The sequence below is a fragment of the Culex pipiens genome, chromosome 1, assembly GCF_016801865.2.
Source record: "Culex pipiens pallens isolate TS chromosome 1, TS_CPP_V2, whole genome shotgun sequence".
NCBI classification, from domain to species: Eukaryota; Metazoa; Arthropoda; class Insecta; order Diptera; family Culicidae; genus Culex; species Culex pipiens.
In genome coordinates this window covers 58138113-58154517 of record NC_068937.1, presented here as the reverse complement: position 1 = coordinate 58154517, position 16405 = coordinate 58138113, and the positions used below count along the sequence as shown (strand labels likewise).

The 16405-nt window shown below is 38.8% G+C and overlaps 1 long non-coding RNA gene across 1 annotated transcript; it reads left to right on the top strand.

Moving 5' to 3' along the window:
• The first annotated feature begins 14216 nt into the window (after positions 1–14216).
• On the top strand, positions 14217–16201 carry LOC120423031 (uncharacterized). Its single transcript, XR_005606195.2, has 3 exons — positions 14217–14739; positions 14841–14948; positions 15060–16201. It is a non-coding gene; the product is annotated as an uncharacterized LOC120423031 (long non-coding RNA).
• The last annotated feature ends 204 nt before the right edge of the window (positions 16202–16405 follow it).

The window sequence follows — 16405 nt, the reverse complement described above, 5'->3', positions numbered from 1 at the left end:
TGACGCCCGATTTGATGTCGTACTCAGAATTCCGAAAAAACGTATTTTTCACCAAAAAAATCACTAAAAAAGTTTAAAAAATTCTCCAAATTTCCGTTACTCGACTGTAAATTTTTTTGGAACATGTCATTTTATGGGAAATTTAATGTTTTTTTCGAATCTACATTGACCCAGAAGGGTCATTTTTTTATTTAGAACAATTTTTTTTATTTTAAAATTTCGTGTTTTTTAACTTTGCAGGGTTAGTTTTTGGAGTGTAATAATGTTCTACAAAGTTGTAGAGCAGACAATTACAAAAAAATTGATATATAAGGGGTTTGCTTATAAACATCACGAGTTATTGCGATTTTACGAAAAAAAGTTTTGAAAAAGTTGGTCGTCGTCGATCATGGCCGTTCATCGTCACCCGCGATAGACACGGACGACGAAACAAAGAGAAACGCAAAAAGTAACTTTTTCAAAACTTTTTTTCGTAAAATCGCGATAACTCGTGATGTTTATAAGCAAACCCCTTATGTTTATATATCAAAATTTTTGTAATTGTCTGCTCTACAACTTTGTAGAACATTGTTACACTCTAAAAAATAACCCTGCAAAGTTAGAAAAAACACGAAATTTTAAAATGAAAAATTTTGTTCTAAATGAAAAAATGACCCTTCTGAGTCAATGTAGATTCGAAAAGTACATTAAATTTCCCATAAAAATGGAAAATGGGAGAATTTTTAAAACTTTTTTAGTGTTTTTTTCGATGAAAAATACGTTTTTTCGGAATTCTGAGTACGCCATCAAATCGGGCGTCTAATTTTACATAAAAGTCCATTTGACTTTAAATTTCTATCTCACCCTGTTTCAGGCTGAAAATTGTTGAAAAACACCTCTTTTTTCGCATGTTCAAAAATGGAAGGGGTCGTACCGCCCCTCCGTTACGAGATATCAAAAAACGGACCTCGGATTCGTGATCAGGGACAAAAGTTACCCCTTAGGACAAAGTTTCACGCAAATCGAAGAGGGGTCGGGGTAACTTTTCCCGATTTCGTGTGAGTTGGTAGAGAATTACCCACATACATGTAAATCGACAAAAAAAGTCAGAGGTTGGTATGAGCACACACTTAATTTTATTTAAAATCTGTTTTTAGGGTATTAAAATGTACATTTTCATCTATTATCAAAACAAATTTGAAGACATATGGTTGTATCATAAAATCTGTCGTATCTGTCAAGATATTAAAAATATATAGCGGAATTAAAAGTAACAACTCGTCTCTTTGTATTCATAATGGTTTAAATGTTATCCTATTTGATCAATTCTTGATTAAGTTTTCAAAAGGTCCTATCTGCATAGGAAACTCATGACTCATAGGTTGTTTTAGTAATGACCTATTAGTAATGAGGAAAAACACTAAAATTTTATAAGTTTTACTCTGCGCTGTAAAAGATTAAACTGCATTAAAAACATAAGCTAAGCATCAGCTAAGAAAATCTTCTATTTGTATATTGTATTTGTATGTATGTATGTATGTATTAGTACCCCCGTTTTGGCAGGATTTGGCCATGAAGAATAAATTCAAAAAATGCAAACCACCAACATTCTTTCATCAGAGCAATTTGGCAAAAGCAACTAAATAAGTTGCCACTTAACAGTTTCGACCACAAAGTTTACACACTCATTAGTTCAGCTTCGATGAGTTTCCACTTTGCAGAGAAAGGAGCGTTGCCAAGAATGGCCACCACATATGTACCTCATTGCACAGTGGTCCGAAACCGAAATCTAGCGTGACAAAATTGATAGCGGCCACACGTTAAGATTTAGAGCTTTGGTGTCTTCGAGACAAATAATCAGGGTCAATTGGGGCATCTTTTGGTATGGTGGACATTAGGGTGGTCCAAATTTTAGGGTGGTTCAGAATTTTTATTTTGGCGGGATGACGAGATAGCGCTCTGGTGTCTTCAGAAAAGTTGTAGAGAACGCCATTCTGAGCAACTTTGCTCAAGAGCACAAAGTTCTATCTTCAAACGGGAAGTTTCTAGAGCCATTTTTGTAATTTAGGTTGAAGTGTTTATGAAAAAATGAGTTTTTTTAATTTCTTAACTCAGGCTTATGTCGTAGCGAGTTGGTTTCTTCTAGACATTTGTAGAGCTTATCAAAACACACATTTATCTTCCAAGAGAGCAAAAATCGGACCTTTAAAACGAAAGTTATAGCCAAAATACGAAGAAAAAGACGCCATTTTGAAATGTGAATAACTCGAAAAGGTGGTGGAGCTTGACCTCGCTCTTAGAAGCATCTGAAAGTACACATTCTAGAGTACATTTGCTGAAAATATCTCGGAGGTCTTTTTTGTTTAATTTATTTAATCTCAATTTGAAAATGAGCATTTTTTATCGTTTTTTGCCCATAACTTTTGATAGAATTGACCAAAATTCATTTTTCAAGAATAAAAATGTTCATTTTGACAAGCTCTACAATTGTCTAGACGGGCTCAAAAATGTACAAAATGATCTAGTGGTTGTAAAAGAAGAAACAAGTTTTGGCTGAAATATTTCAGGAATAAATTTAATTATTTTGTTGATTCCTGAAATATTTCAGCCAAAACTCGTTTCTTCTTTTACAACCACTAGATCATTTTGTACATTTTTGAGCCCTTTTAGACAATTGTAGAGCTTGTCAAAATGAACATTTTTATTCTTGAAAAATGAATTTTGGTCAATTCTATCAAAAGTTACGGGCAAAAAACGATAAAAAAATGCTCATTTTCAAATTGAGATTAAATAAATTAAACAAAAAAGACCTCCGAGATATTTTCAGCAAATGTATTCTAGAATGTGTACTTTCAGATGCTTCTAAGAGCGAGGTCAAACTCCACCACCTTTTCGAGTAATTCACATTTCAAGATGGCGTCTATTTCTTCGTATTTTGGCTATAACTTTCGTTTTAAAGGTCCGATTTTTACTCTCTTGGAAGATAAATGTATGTTTTGATAAGCTCTACAAATGTCTAGAAGATACCAACTCGCTACGACATAAGCCTGAGTTGATAAATTTAAAAAACTCATTTTTTCAAAAACACTTCAACCTAAATTACAAAAATGGCTCTAGAAACTTCCCGTTTGAAGATAGAGCTTTGTGCTCTTCAGAAAAGTTGCTCAGAATGGTGTTCTCTACAACTTTTCTGAAGACACCAAAGCGCTATCTCGTCATCCCGCCAAAATAAAAATTCTGAACCACCCTAAAATTTGGACCACCCTAATGTCCACCATACCAAAAGATGCTCCAATTGACCCTGATTATTTGTCCCGAAGACACCAAAGCTCTAAATCTTAACGTGTGGCCGCTATCAATTTTGTCACGCTAGATTTCGGTTTCGGACCACTGTGCATTGGTGCGAATCATGGCCCGTTGTGCAAAGCCAAATTAGCAATAGAAAAATAATATTGATTTGGTTGTAATCACCGTGGAATTTTTAATTGGTTAAATTCGCTTGGTTTTGTTCGGTGACAAGGAAAACACTATTTTCTTTTCTTGCGACGTTTCGACCTACTATTCTTCGGTCATCTTCAGACGCCTAAAACATAAACATTTATTTTTCTGGTCAATTCAAAGTTACAAAAAGCTCACAAAACACAACTTACAAAATGCAACGCAGCTTTCTTCTGTTGCTGCTTGCTCACGACTACACCTCCTCTTGCGTCGTCAGGTTCTGTCTGTCTTGTTGTTGTCGCTTCCGTTCGTTGGTAGTAGTGACCTCGCGTATTTTAACCACAACGCTGTTGTACACACTATTAAAAGCTCCACACTCTCTCTGCAAGTTCACGGTTTTCTCTTCCCCGGCAAGCTTAACGTGGAACATCTCCGCTATCTTCCTGCACGCCTGGTCATCAATTCGCTCCAAAATTTTAATCTTGTCGAAGTTGAAAAGATGACCAGCTTGCAGGTAGGTCACTACTACCAACGAACGGAAGCGACAACAACAAGACAGACAGAACCTGACGACGCAAGAGGAGGTGTAGTCGTGAGCAAGCAGCAACAGAAGAAAGCTGCGTTGCATTTTGTAAGTTGTGTTTTGTGAGCTTTTTGTAACTTTGAATTGACCAGAAAAATAAATGTTTATGTTTTAGGCGTCTGAAGATGACCGAAGAATAGTAGGTCGAAACGTCGCAAGAAAAGAAAATAGTGTTTTCCTTGTCACCGAACAAAACTAAGCGAATTTAACCAATTAATTAATAGAAAAATAAGTTATGTATGGAAGTAATTAAATTTGACTGTAAAAAATATTAGTTGTGATCAATAATAAAAAGCTTTTAATAAGGCTGTAACATAAATTGTGCTCCAACATATGCGTGGAAACAAATGAAGCATTATGCATACACAATAATCACAAAATCGTGCATTATGTTGCCATGTTCGAGTTCACTCCATTATCAGCCTGAACGTACGTGAATAAACATGTCAGGGTGTTATCTTGTTCGGTGCATTGAATTGTAACGTATGGTCGAATTTATCGATATATTATCGGTGATAAATGTAGGGCATTCAATTGTGCACCTGGGACGTAGGGTTTATGTGGGCAAAACGAAACAAAATTTTATAACATTTTGTAATGGAAGATAGGCTGCAATATTTTTTTGCTTTAAATTTAATTGTATGTTTGATCTTTTACTTGTGCAGTGCCCTTTTAACGGACAACCCCTTCAAAATTGAAACACTGCAATTCTGATCAATTACGCGTGTGGTGTGAGCATGAAGTTAAACCGGAAATTGTTAGCACCCTTCTACTGAACGATGGCCAGTCATTTGAGGCCATAGAAGACCCTAAATTATTTTGGTTTCCACTTGTGTGCAGTGTATACCATTCACCGGTAATTGATGACCACATAATTAAGCACACATGCAGCTTTCTACTCTGGAACTTTCTGAAGTACCACAACGTAGAACCATGATTTAATTAAATTTAAACGTGATGTTGAGAATAACTACGTTAACTTGTTGAGATCCTGGAGTTTCAGATTTTTTCTGAAAAAAAATATAAAAATTGAAATTCCAAGCCTAGGTTTCAACATTTGGATGAAAAAAGTGTTTTCAAATGCATTTTATAACCGTCCCATCATTTCCAATCATTAATTTTCAAAATAGCGATGTATTGACGGACATTTTTTTCCGCGAAAAAACTCTTTTCGTGGGACTGTAAATTGGTAATGTCATTTTAATTGGTTTTCGGTTGATTAAACTTTAATTTTCATTAAAATTTAGAAGTTTTTCAAAAAAATATATTTTATGCCCTCCGATTTTTCAGGCCAACTTTGAATGGGGAGGTGACATAAACTTTGAAAAATATTTGCAACGGCCTTAAGGCCTCAAGCCTTTTAACATTGAACAGATTTTTAAGTCAAATCAAGGTGCACAAGAATGGTAACAAAAGTTATCAATGCTTTTAAGACCAGTAAAACATGCCTTTAAATGTTGAAAGTCCAAAAGAAAACAGATATTGTGGTCACTGCGACAGACTGAAACCCCGCTCAGTAAACAATTCAACGAAACTCAGCTACCACTTCGGTTTCGCCACATTTCACTCAATTTTATGGACCATTTCGATTCGCCTAACCTTCCATCCATTTCATCCACCCGAAAGTCGTACGTTCAAGAATGGTGCTCGAGTTGGCCAACTTGTTGTCGTTGCTTTCAATACCAACCAGAGCTTGACTAAACCTTGGGAAGAAATTGAAAGTACACACTACTCTGGTGGCGGTTTGTTGATACATCGAATTCCAGTTTTGTTATGGATATGAACAACTTCTAATTCACGTCAACGGCAACGAATCAAGTGTGGATAAGTTAGGATATTTTTTGCTCGCAATGTAGTAAAATCAAACTTGAGAGGGAAATAATCAGCAATATTGCCTGAAGTTTTTTTGAATCCAAACATAAAGCTGCAAATAAAAAAATCTAATTTAAAAGTTTCTATTTAGTGATTAAGAAAATCTCTAAAACAAACATTGTGTAAGATATGAAACAAGATCTAATTTAATTGTGTTTTTCTTCAACAACACCAGAGGTTCATGCATTTGAGATCCAATAAATGTGATAAAGTGTTTTGCCAACACATTTGCCTCTTACCAAAGACACCGTAAAGTAACCTAAAACCAATCAGCAAACAGTTGAACATAGTTTTCCATTCACTCGTCTTTTCCGAAGCCTAGTCGGAAAATACCTATTGCAGCACATAGCAAAAAGAACTCGCTTCAATAACGATGTGTGTAAACGAGTCATGAAATTCTCTCCATTTCGAACGGTCGGCTTTTTTTCATGGTTTTAAAGCTTTATGAGAAAATTCCGACAAAACCAGACCTATTAGTTGGAAAATGTGCTCTGCATCCCCTCTCACCAAAAGCGGCGTTGACCTCTTTAGCCCGTTATGGAGCTGGTAAAACTGGACTGGACCTGCTGCTGCGGCTGATTGGGACCAGTTTTAATTAAACTAATTTCTTGTGCTGCTTCGTAAAGGTGGAATTCAATCAAGGCAAGCCTTTCGGTTGAATGAACAAATTTTCTTCTTTTCAAATGTGTAGAAGCGACCGTTTCTTTGATATATTCTGTCATCCTCTGAATGACTAGCAACTTAAAGTTTGTAGTTTTTTTTTTATTCTTATTTTTTAGAATTCAATAAAATTGATACTGAAAATACGTAATATAAGTTATTTCGTCTTGATAATAATCTTTTTGCATTTGAAATAGCTTTGAATAAACGATCATGTTGTCTTAAGCACAACACAACAATTAAAGCAGAGCCATATAAAAGAAACTACTTTTTTGAAAAAAAGTTAATTGCAAAGTTTAGCTAAGTTAAAAATCATCTTCTCATAACTTGTATGACTTTCCATTTATTTTTTTTACTTCAAAGCAGGGGTTTGAAATATTCACAATAAATCTAGAGCCCTACTCACATGAAAGAATGAATATTCATCATCCATCCCAGGAATAACTGAAAGATGATGATGATCATGATGTCACGTCTGTCAAGTTTAACAGACGTGCTTATTATCACTTTGCAACATGGCAACGAAAATTGTATATGCACACCGAACAAATTGAAACAGATATACAATGACATATTTAAGACTTTTATCTGTAAAAAAAACCCCGTTCATCGTAGATTAAATGTAGTTTGTTTTGAGAAGTCCCAATTAACAAAAAAAACTTAAACATCAATAAGTTTACAAAACCAAAAAAATACGATCCATCTCTCTCGCTGTCACCAACAAACAGTATACGAAGCAAATCAAACTAGTTTGGGTGCTCTTGGAAATGCAAAACCCACGCTTCAGAGAGCAGCGCATTTACCTTGGCCGGCCAGCAAGGGTTTCGCAAAGAGACCTACCACGGACAACAGCACGGGTAACTGGATAGGATAGATTGGTTAGCTGGTTTCATTGCACCCTTGCAGCAATGAGAAGTTGTGCTCCAGTTCAAGCCGTTTTCTGTAGAATATAGGTAGCCCCAAGCAGCAGCAACATGACGGAAACCAGATTCGATGCTCGGATTCTTGCGTAAAAGTGGTCGTTCTTATAAGGGGTGACATGTTCAGATCAAATATATTGTTGTTGACAGTAAGAAAATAAATATGTATACTAAAACTATCTTAATCCACCTATGTGGTTGGAGCCTTCCTCACTAATTACCAACAACGGCTGTACACAAATTTCATCTATTTTTTAGATCCGGAATAAAAAAGTACATCAATATCACTTAAGGGGCCATATCTCGAGATAGGGTTGCCAGATCTTCGTTGTTTTGGACTCGTTGGAAAGGTCTTTTAATAGCCTAACCAACGATGGGTCGGATGGTGGATCCGGACATAGTTTACATACAATTAAGTGAGATCCGGATATATGTGAAAACACATTTTTATGCATAACTTTTGAACTAGGTACTTGAAATTTCAATCTGTATAAAACTCGATCTATGGGACCCTAAACCAAGTCGAATGCAACAGGTTCAAATCGGTTCAGCCAGTGCCGAGAAACATGAGCTAGTTTGTTGGTCACATATATACATACACACTAGAGTGTAACAAAAATGACTTTTTGGCGGGCATTCAGGGGTTTGTTCCGGTGGGCATACTGAGCCCAAATCCCAAATATGAGCTCGATTGGACGTAACAGGAGCTGGCGCTCCACCCTTCAATTTTAAATGGGATTTAACCCGTAAAAAAAGATTTTTTCAAAAATGTAAATTTTTGAGGCATTTTGGCCACTGAAGCGTTTACCAAAAACATCACTGGCGTGTAGGCCAGATCCTTGCGCATCTTTTGGTATATATAACATTGAAGTTTGGAGCACCCTGGAGCTCGGTACAGACCTTCAAAGTTTGGCATTTTTTTTCGAAAAATCGGTCCCAGCAAAATCAAATGGCGTCTTGGCCGTCGCGAGACGCGACGCATATCTTTTTTGCCGGGGCCGGTTTTTCGAAAAAATGCCAAACTTTGAAGATCTGTACCGAGCTCCAGGGTGCTCCAAACTTCAATGTTATGTATACCAAAAGATGCGCAAGGATCTGGCCTACACGCCAGTGATGTTTTTGGTAAACGCTTCAGTGGCCAAAATGCCTCAAAAATTGACATTTTTGAAAAAATCTTTTTTTACGGGTTAAATCCCATTTAAAATTGAAGGGCGGAGCGCCAGCTCCTGTTACGTCCAATCGAGCTCATATTTTGGATTTGGGCTCAGTATGCCCACCGGAACAAACCCCTGAATGCCCGCCAAAAAGTCATTTTTGTTACATCCTAATACACACACACATACACACAGACATTTGTTCAGTTTTCGATTCTGAGTCGATATGTATACATGAAGGTGGGTCTACGACGTTTTTTTTACAAAGTTCATTTTTAGAGCAGGATTATAGCCTTACTTCAGTGAGGAAGGCAAAAAACTAAAACATCTATAGAATTTAATTAGGTGTAGAATTTTTAACCATCCATCCTTAAGGAGTTTCTGAGTTCCTTAAAAGTTATTCAAAAAAAACTCTGGAAATATGGGTTTTTCGATATTTTATATTCGGAATTTATCCTGATTGGTGCGCTGGAGGTGGGAACGCGAAGTCGTGATTATTCAGGTTAATTTTTTGTGTGTGTTTGTGCCGCTGTTCGTATGGGGTGAGTGATTGTGGTAATCGAATAATAGAATCATTGGTGTGCTGGAAGTGGGGCCGCGAAGTCGTGATTATTCAGGTTATTTTTTTTGTGTGTTTTGTGCCGCTGTTTGTATGGGGTGAGTGATTGTGGTAATCGAATAATAGCATCATTGGTGCGCTGGAAGTGGGGACGCGAAGTCGTGATTATTCAGGTTAATTTTTTGTGTGTTTTGTGCCGCTGTTCGTATGGGGTGAGTGATTGTGGTAATCGAATAATAGAATCATTGGTGTGCTGGAAGTGGGGCCGCGAAGTCGTGATTATTCAGGTTATTTTTTTTGTGTGTTTTGTGCCGCTGTTTGTATGGGGTGAGTGATTGTGGTAATCGAATAATAGCATCATTGGTGCGCTGGAGGTGGGGACGCGAAGTCGTGATTATTCAGGTTAATTTTTTGTGTGTTTTGTGCCGCTGTTCGTATGGGGTGAGTGATTGTGGTAATCGAATAATAGCATCATTGGTGCGCTGGAGGTGGGGACGCGAAGTCGTGATTATTCAGGTTATTTTTTTTGTGTGTGTTTTGTGCCGCTGTTCGTATGGGGTGAGTGATTGTGGTAATCGAATAATAGCATCATTGATAAGTGCAGTGCTTCTGGGGACGCGCAGTTTTGTTTTTTCGCGATAATTTTCGTCTCTTTTGTGTCGCTGTTTGTGTGCATGGGGTGATTGGTCATAATAATTAAATAATGCCTTCATAAGTGAAGTGCTTCTGGGGACGCGCAGTTTTGTTTTTTTCGCGATAATTTTCGTCTCTTTTGTGTCGCTGTTTGTGTGCATGGGGTGATTGGTCATAATAATTGAATAATGCCTTCATAAGTGAAGTGCTTCTTGGGACGCACAGTCCTGTTTTCTCGCGATATTTTTTGTCTCTTTTGTGTCGCTGTTTGTGTGCATGGGGTGATTGGTCATAATAATTAAATAATGCCTTCATAAGTGAAGTGCTTCTGGGGACGCGCAGTTTTGTTTTTTTCGCGATAATTTTCGTCTCTTTTGTGTCGCTGTTTGTGTGCATGGGGTGATTGGTCATAATAATTGAATAATGCCTTCATAAGTGAAGTGCTTCTTGGGACGCACAGTCCTGTTTTCTCGCGATATTTTTTGTCTCTTTTGTGTCGCTGTTTGTGTGCATGGGGTGATTGGTCATAATAATTGAATAATGCCTTCATAAGTGCAGTGCTTCTGGGGACGCGCAGTTTTGTTTTTTCGCGATAATTTTCGTCTCTTTTGTGTCGCTGTTTGTGTGCATGGGGTGATTGGTCATAATAATTAAATAATGCCTTCATAAGTGAAGTGCTTCTGGGGACGCGCAGTTTTGTTTTTTTCGCGATAATTTTCGTCTCTTTTGTGTCGCTGTTTGTGTGCATGGGGTGATTGGTCATAATAATTGAATAATGCCTTCATAAGTGCAGTGCTTCTGGGGACGCGCAGTTTTGTTTTTTCGCGATAATTTTCGTCTCTTTTGTGTCGCTGTTTGTGTGCATGGGGTAATTGGTCATAATAATTGAATAATGCCTTCATAAGTGAAGTGCTTCTTGGGACGCACAGTCCTGTTTTCTCGCGATATTTTTTGTCTCTTTTGTGTCGCTGTTTGTGTGCATGGGGTGATTGGTCATAATAATTAAATAATGCCTTCATAAGTGCAGTGCTTCTGGGGACGCGCAGTTTTGTTTTTTCGCGATAATTTTCGTCTCTTTTGTGTCGCTGTTTGTGTGCATGGGGTGATTGGTCATAATAATTGAATAATGCCTTCATAAGTGCAGTGCTTCTGGGGACGCGCAGTTTTGTTTTTTCGCGATAATTTTCGTCTCTTTTGTGTCGCTGTTTGTGTGCATGGGGTGATTGGTCATAATAATTAAATAATGCCTTCATAAGTGAAGTGCTTCTGGGGACGCGCAGTTTTGTTTTTTTCGCGATAATTTTCGTCTCTTTTGTGTCGCTGTTTGTGTGCATGGGGTGATTGGTCATAATAATTGAATAATGCCTTCATAAGTGAAGTGCTTCTTGGGACGCACAGTCTTGTTTTCTCGCGATATTTTTTGTCTCTTTTGTGTCGCTGTTTGTGTGCATGGGGTGATTGGTCATAATAATTAAATAATGCCTTCATAAGTGCAGTGCTTCTGGGGACGCGCAGTTTTGTTTTTTCGCGATAATTTTCGTCTCTTTTGTGTCGCTGTTTGTGTGCATGGGGTGATTGGTCATAATAATTGAATAATGCCTTCATAAGTGCAGTGCTTCTTGGGACGCACAGTCCGGTTTTTTTCGCGATAATTTTCGTCGTAAATGATCGTAAAAAGTTATTCTAACTTTCAGTTTTAGTATTAACTCATCAAACTATCGATTTTGTGAAGAGTAAAGCGTCATTCATTTACTATTTTTGAAATATGCTCGCGTTATCTAAATTGTAAAAACAGTAAAAATATACTGATAAGTCCAGCCCATAGCATTACTGCTCGGCTGGCACGCGTACGATATAAATAAACCATTTTAAATAATCAATTATCTATCTTTCCGCAGCCGGCTGCCTAAGATTTAAAAAATTTCAACCGATAAACAAAATGCTCATGGTCACATCACTGCCACTCGTGAATCCTGACCTCATACCCATCTACTAACCCCCTCAAAACTCATGTGATACTTTGTCGGAGAAGCAGTCGATTGGGCGGTCTCTATCACTCAAGTATCGGACTAACATTCCCATCCACTTCCCCGTGACCCTACCACTGGTCGTGGCCGGCGCCGGTATTGATCAGCATGATAGGGGCCTTTGAGAAGTTGCGAAGCGAGGAAAGATAGCACCCACTCATCTTCCACGGCTCGTGGATGTAACTTCTGGAGGTCCTGGTCAATAACGGAGTAGCAACTGCGGGTGGGCACCTATGCTTATGCTTATGCTTAATAGCATCATTGGTGCGCTGGAAGTGGGGACGCGAAGTCGTGATTATTCAGGTTATTTTTTTGTGTGTTTTGTGCCGCTGTTCGTATGGGGTGAGTGATTGTGGTAATCGAATAATAGCATCATTGGTGCGCTGGAGGTGGGGACGCGAAATCGTGATTATTCAGGTTAATTTTTTTGTGTGTTTTGTGCCGCTGTTTGTATGGGGTGAGTGATTGTGGTAATCGAATAATAGAATCATTGGTGCGCTGGAAGTGGGGACGCGAAGTCGTGATTATTCAGGTTAATTTTTTTGTGTGTTTTGTGCCGCTGTTTGTATGGGGTGAGTGATTGTGGTAATCGAATAATAGCATCATTGGTGCGCTGGAAGTGGGGACGCGAAGTCGTGATTATTCAGGTTAATTTTTTTTGTGTGTTTTGTGCCGCTGTTCGTATGGGGTGAGTGCATAACTTGTAAAGGGAGCGCGTGGTCGTAAAAAATATTCGGATTGAAAAGTGATTTTTTTTATGTGTCTTTTGTCGTGAATTGTGTGTGTTGCTTGCGGGCGGTGGGGCTTGACAGAATCGATCGATTTTTTGTGCTTTTGTAAACTTAATTAATTGTTTTGTGATTTTCAAAGCCCTTCCTATATCATCGTTGATCGGAAGGCACGGCGTCGGGTGGATTGTGTTTAAATTTTTCGAATAAGGTTTTTTGCGGTGATCGAAAGACGCACTGACAATTTGGATCGTCGAGTTAATAGTGGAGCAAAATAACTGTGTGTGAGTGATTTTGTGTGTTAACCAGAAAGACCTTCCCATAGCATCGTTGCTCGGAAGGCTCGCCGACGGGTCTGTTATGAAAGTCCTCCCCATAGCGTCGTAGCTCGGGAGGCATCGAAAAGCCAATACCTTATCCTACTAACCCAAAAAAAATATTAATCACGTGATGCTTGAAGGAGATGCTGTGGATTCAACGGTCTCAAGCGGTATAGCGAAAAACTATGTGCTTGATGAGTCTGCAACTTCAACTATCGGACTAACATTCCTCCCTTTCGTTGAACTGTAGGCTTCTTGGGAGGGCGCCGGTATTGACTAATAAAGTAGGGATCTTCAGAGGTTAAACAGTGAACGGATGGTTGGCTCCCACTGATCATTTTTGATTCATTGTTTAACTTCAGCTGATCTGTCAATAACGGAGTAGCAGCTCATTGGCAGTCAACCATGCTCATGCTCATGCTCATGCTCATTTTATATTCGGAATTTATCCTTCGAAAACAAATATTAATAAACTTTTCCAAACGTAAGGTGGAAAGGGACCATCCATAAATCACGTGGACACTTTTTTAAAATATCAGACCTCCCCCCCCCCCTCCTTTCCATACAAATCAAATATTTTTTGTATGGAGCGTGAACAATCGAATTACCATACAAAATTGAAAAGCAAAGTGCAATATGTAGACGCAATTAAACGCTCCAAAAATTTTAGGTTGTTCGAAGTTTTTAGGGACTAATGCAAATGTGGCAGCGCTTGGCCGAATGGTTACGCTGTCCGCTTTGTAAGCGGATTATTCTGGGTTCGATTCCCATCTGCTCCAACCTTCCATCGGATGAGGAAGTAAAATGTCGGTCCCGGCCTTGGTTGTTAGGCCGTTAAGTCATTCCAGGTGTAGGAGTCGTCTCCATGCCATAAGAACAAACAACACACCAAACCAAGCCTACTCCGGTTGAATCGCTGGCGGCGGTTGGACTCGCAATCCAAAGGTCGTCAGTTCAAACACTGGGGTGGAAGGTTCCTTGGAGTATAAAGAGGTTTGGGTGCTCTCCCCATTCAAGCCATCGGACTCCTAGGTTCGAGCAGAAACTTGCAATAGAGACCACAAAAGACCCGGGGGTCGTTAATGTGGATGGTTTGATTTTTTTGTTTTTTGATTTTGCAACTGAAAAAAACTTTTTCAACCAGATTAGTGGTCATATCGTGTTTTTTACTAACCTTCGAGTAAGAATTCACATAGTACAAGAGAGAACACGATGTACCTGGTTTGAGTTAAATTTTCATAAATTAATTACAGCGTATTCAATTTAAATTTATAAATTCCTGGACGGTTCGTCAATCTGAAATAATTGCATACAAATTACTTACGTTTACAGCTGTCATTTTTGGCTTATCAGAAGGATACGTCCATTAGAGTAGAATGAAACCAATCCTGGTGGTTGTGTGCTTCGAAGCAGATTGCACAAATCCACATGTAGGTATTTTGCCAGGAGAATCTTCTCTTCTGTTGGTCTATAAATTGAATAAGTTTCCTTCTGGGTTCTCTGTGGATTTGTGTGAGTTTTGCATGATGTTTGTTTGTTTAATACTATACCATGGAGAATAAGCTCAAGTCTGGCTGCTGAGATGTGGGCTAAATGGAGATGAACTATGCAAAGCAGCTGTAGAAGATGTGGTGCTGGTAAAGGATTATTGATTCCTCGAACTTGGATGCATATTATATTGACCGTTAATAGGAGTAGTATAGCAGGCAGTATTTGAGAGTGAGCAATATTATTAGTTTTCGCCATTTAACGGTTGACTGTTGTATTCAATCGGTGATTCTACCAACACAATATAGTATGATATAATTTCTCCTGCAAGTGGGCTGTTAAGAAATACTTCATCGATTCACAAGATAAGATCGCAGGGTAAGTGTCCGGCATTTAAGTAAAATTAGCTTGTTTCAAAAAAGTTTAATTTACCATCTTCGATGAATCACCTCAAATACTAGAAAAACTTCTCATTGCAGTTAATCTGGTGATAGCACTAACCAGAAATATGGGCAACAATATGTGACACCAAAATCCTGACATAAATCAAACACTCACTCTACCATTACACTTGGATCCTCATTTGAGTACGTATTCTCGATGAATTATGGCATCTCGTTTGTAGTACAAAGCAATAAAGAGAAGAACGCGTCGTTACCACGAAACTTACTTTTTATTCTCTTGTTTGTATTCTTCAGGGGGCAACCATAAATTGAACACAGCGATTATCCCTTTGCAGTGTAACAAATATCCCCTACGTAATGTGAACTCGACCCCCTTTGCAGCATCAGCACAACCTGAAATAATAAAAGTAAGCAGCACACGTCGTCGAGTTTGCATATTTTGGTAGCGCAAGAGAAAGAGAGATGATACTGCGAGAATGATTGGACCGATTTAGTGCTGTCGGCCTCGCCCAAAACCAAGCGTACCCCTTCATCACTGTTGGGTTGGAAACCCGGTTCCACGCGGTGATAGATGCCGGATTAGTGGTTGGTGTCGTTGTAGCCCTGGTCCAGTGATTCCCGTTTTTATGTATTTGTCGAATTCTGTTTGAAAGTGTACACTTTTTAATAAAATACACCAAATATGCGCATTATCCTAGCTCTTGGACTCTCTGGCTGTCGATCTTCTCGATATCAATAATTCTCCATCTATCGAGGAATTCTTCAGTCCCTTCAGTCTGCATACTTCAATTATCTTCATTCCTCGATATTTCCCTTGCTTGAAGGATCTCTTCCTCGACGGTCCCTTGGATTCTGTTTGCTTTAAAAATCTCTTCCGGTTGTCAATAATTTCACTTTCTCATGGCTTGCATAGACATTTTTCTTGGCGAATCGAAGCTTTGAAGGGTGTTTGACATTAGTTTGTTTTTGTTTGATGGACGTTGCCATTATTACACACATATTTTCAATCGAGTCTTCATTTTGCATCGTTCTGTAAACTGATGATTCTCTTCCTCGACGGTCCCTTGGATATTGACAACCAGAGAGTCGACTGTAGTAAATCGGTACAGTGAGATAACGAACTGGTGAGAGCCTTTTACTCTGAGGTTCATTTCAAACAAAGTTTACCCGTGCAAAAATAGCAAACAAATTGACTACAGATCTTGGGACCGTGGTGTAGGGGTTAGCGTGATTGCCACTCACCCAGTCGGCCTGGGTTCGATCCCAGACGGTCCCGGTGGCATTTTTCGAGACGAGATTTGTCTGATCACGCCTTCCGTCGGACGAGAAGTAAATGTTGGCCCCGGACTAACCTAAAAAGGTTAGGTCGTTAGCTCAATCCAGGTGTAGGAGTCGTCTCCCTGGGTCCTGCTTAGGTGGTGTCAATGGTAGGCAGTTGGACTAACAATCCAAAGGTAGTCAGTTCGAATCCCGGGGTGGATGGAAGTAAAGTAAATCTTTCCCTGTTCCTGAGGGGAACACGCGTGATGAGTATCGGGGCCGGCATTTACAAAGCGGATTCAGTGACAGTTCATTAATCAACTTAATGTTAACATGTTAAGGTTAATGTTAACATTCCATAGGTTGTCTTCCTAAGGTGT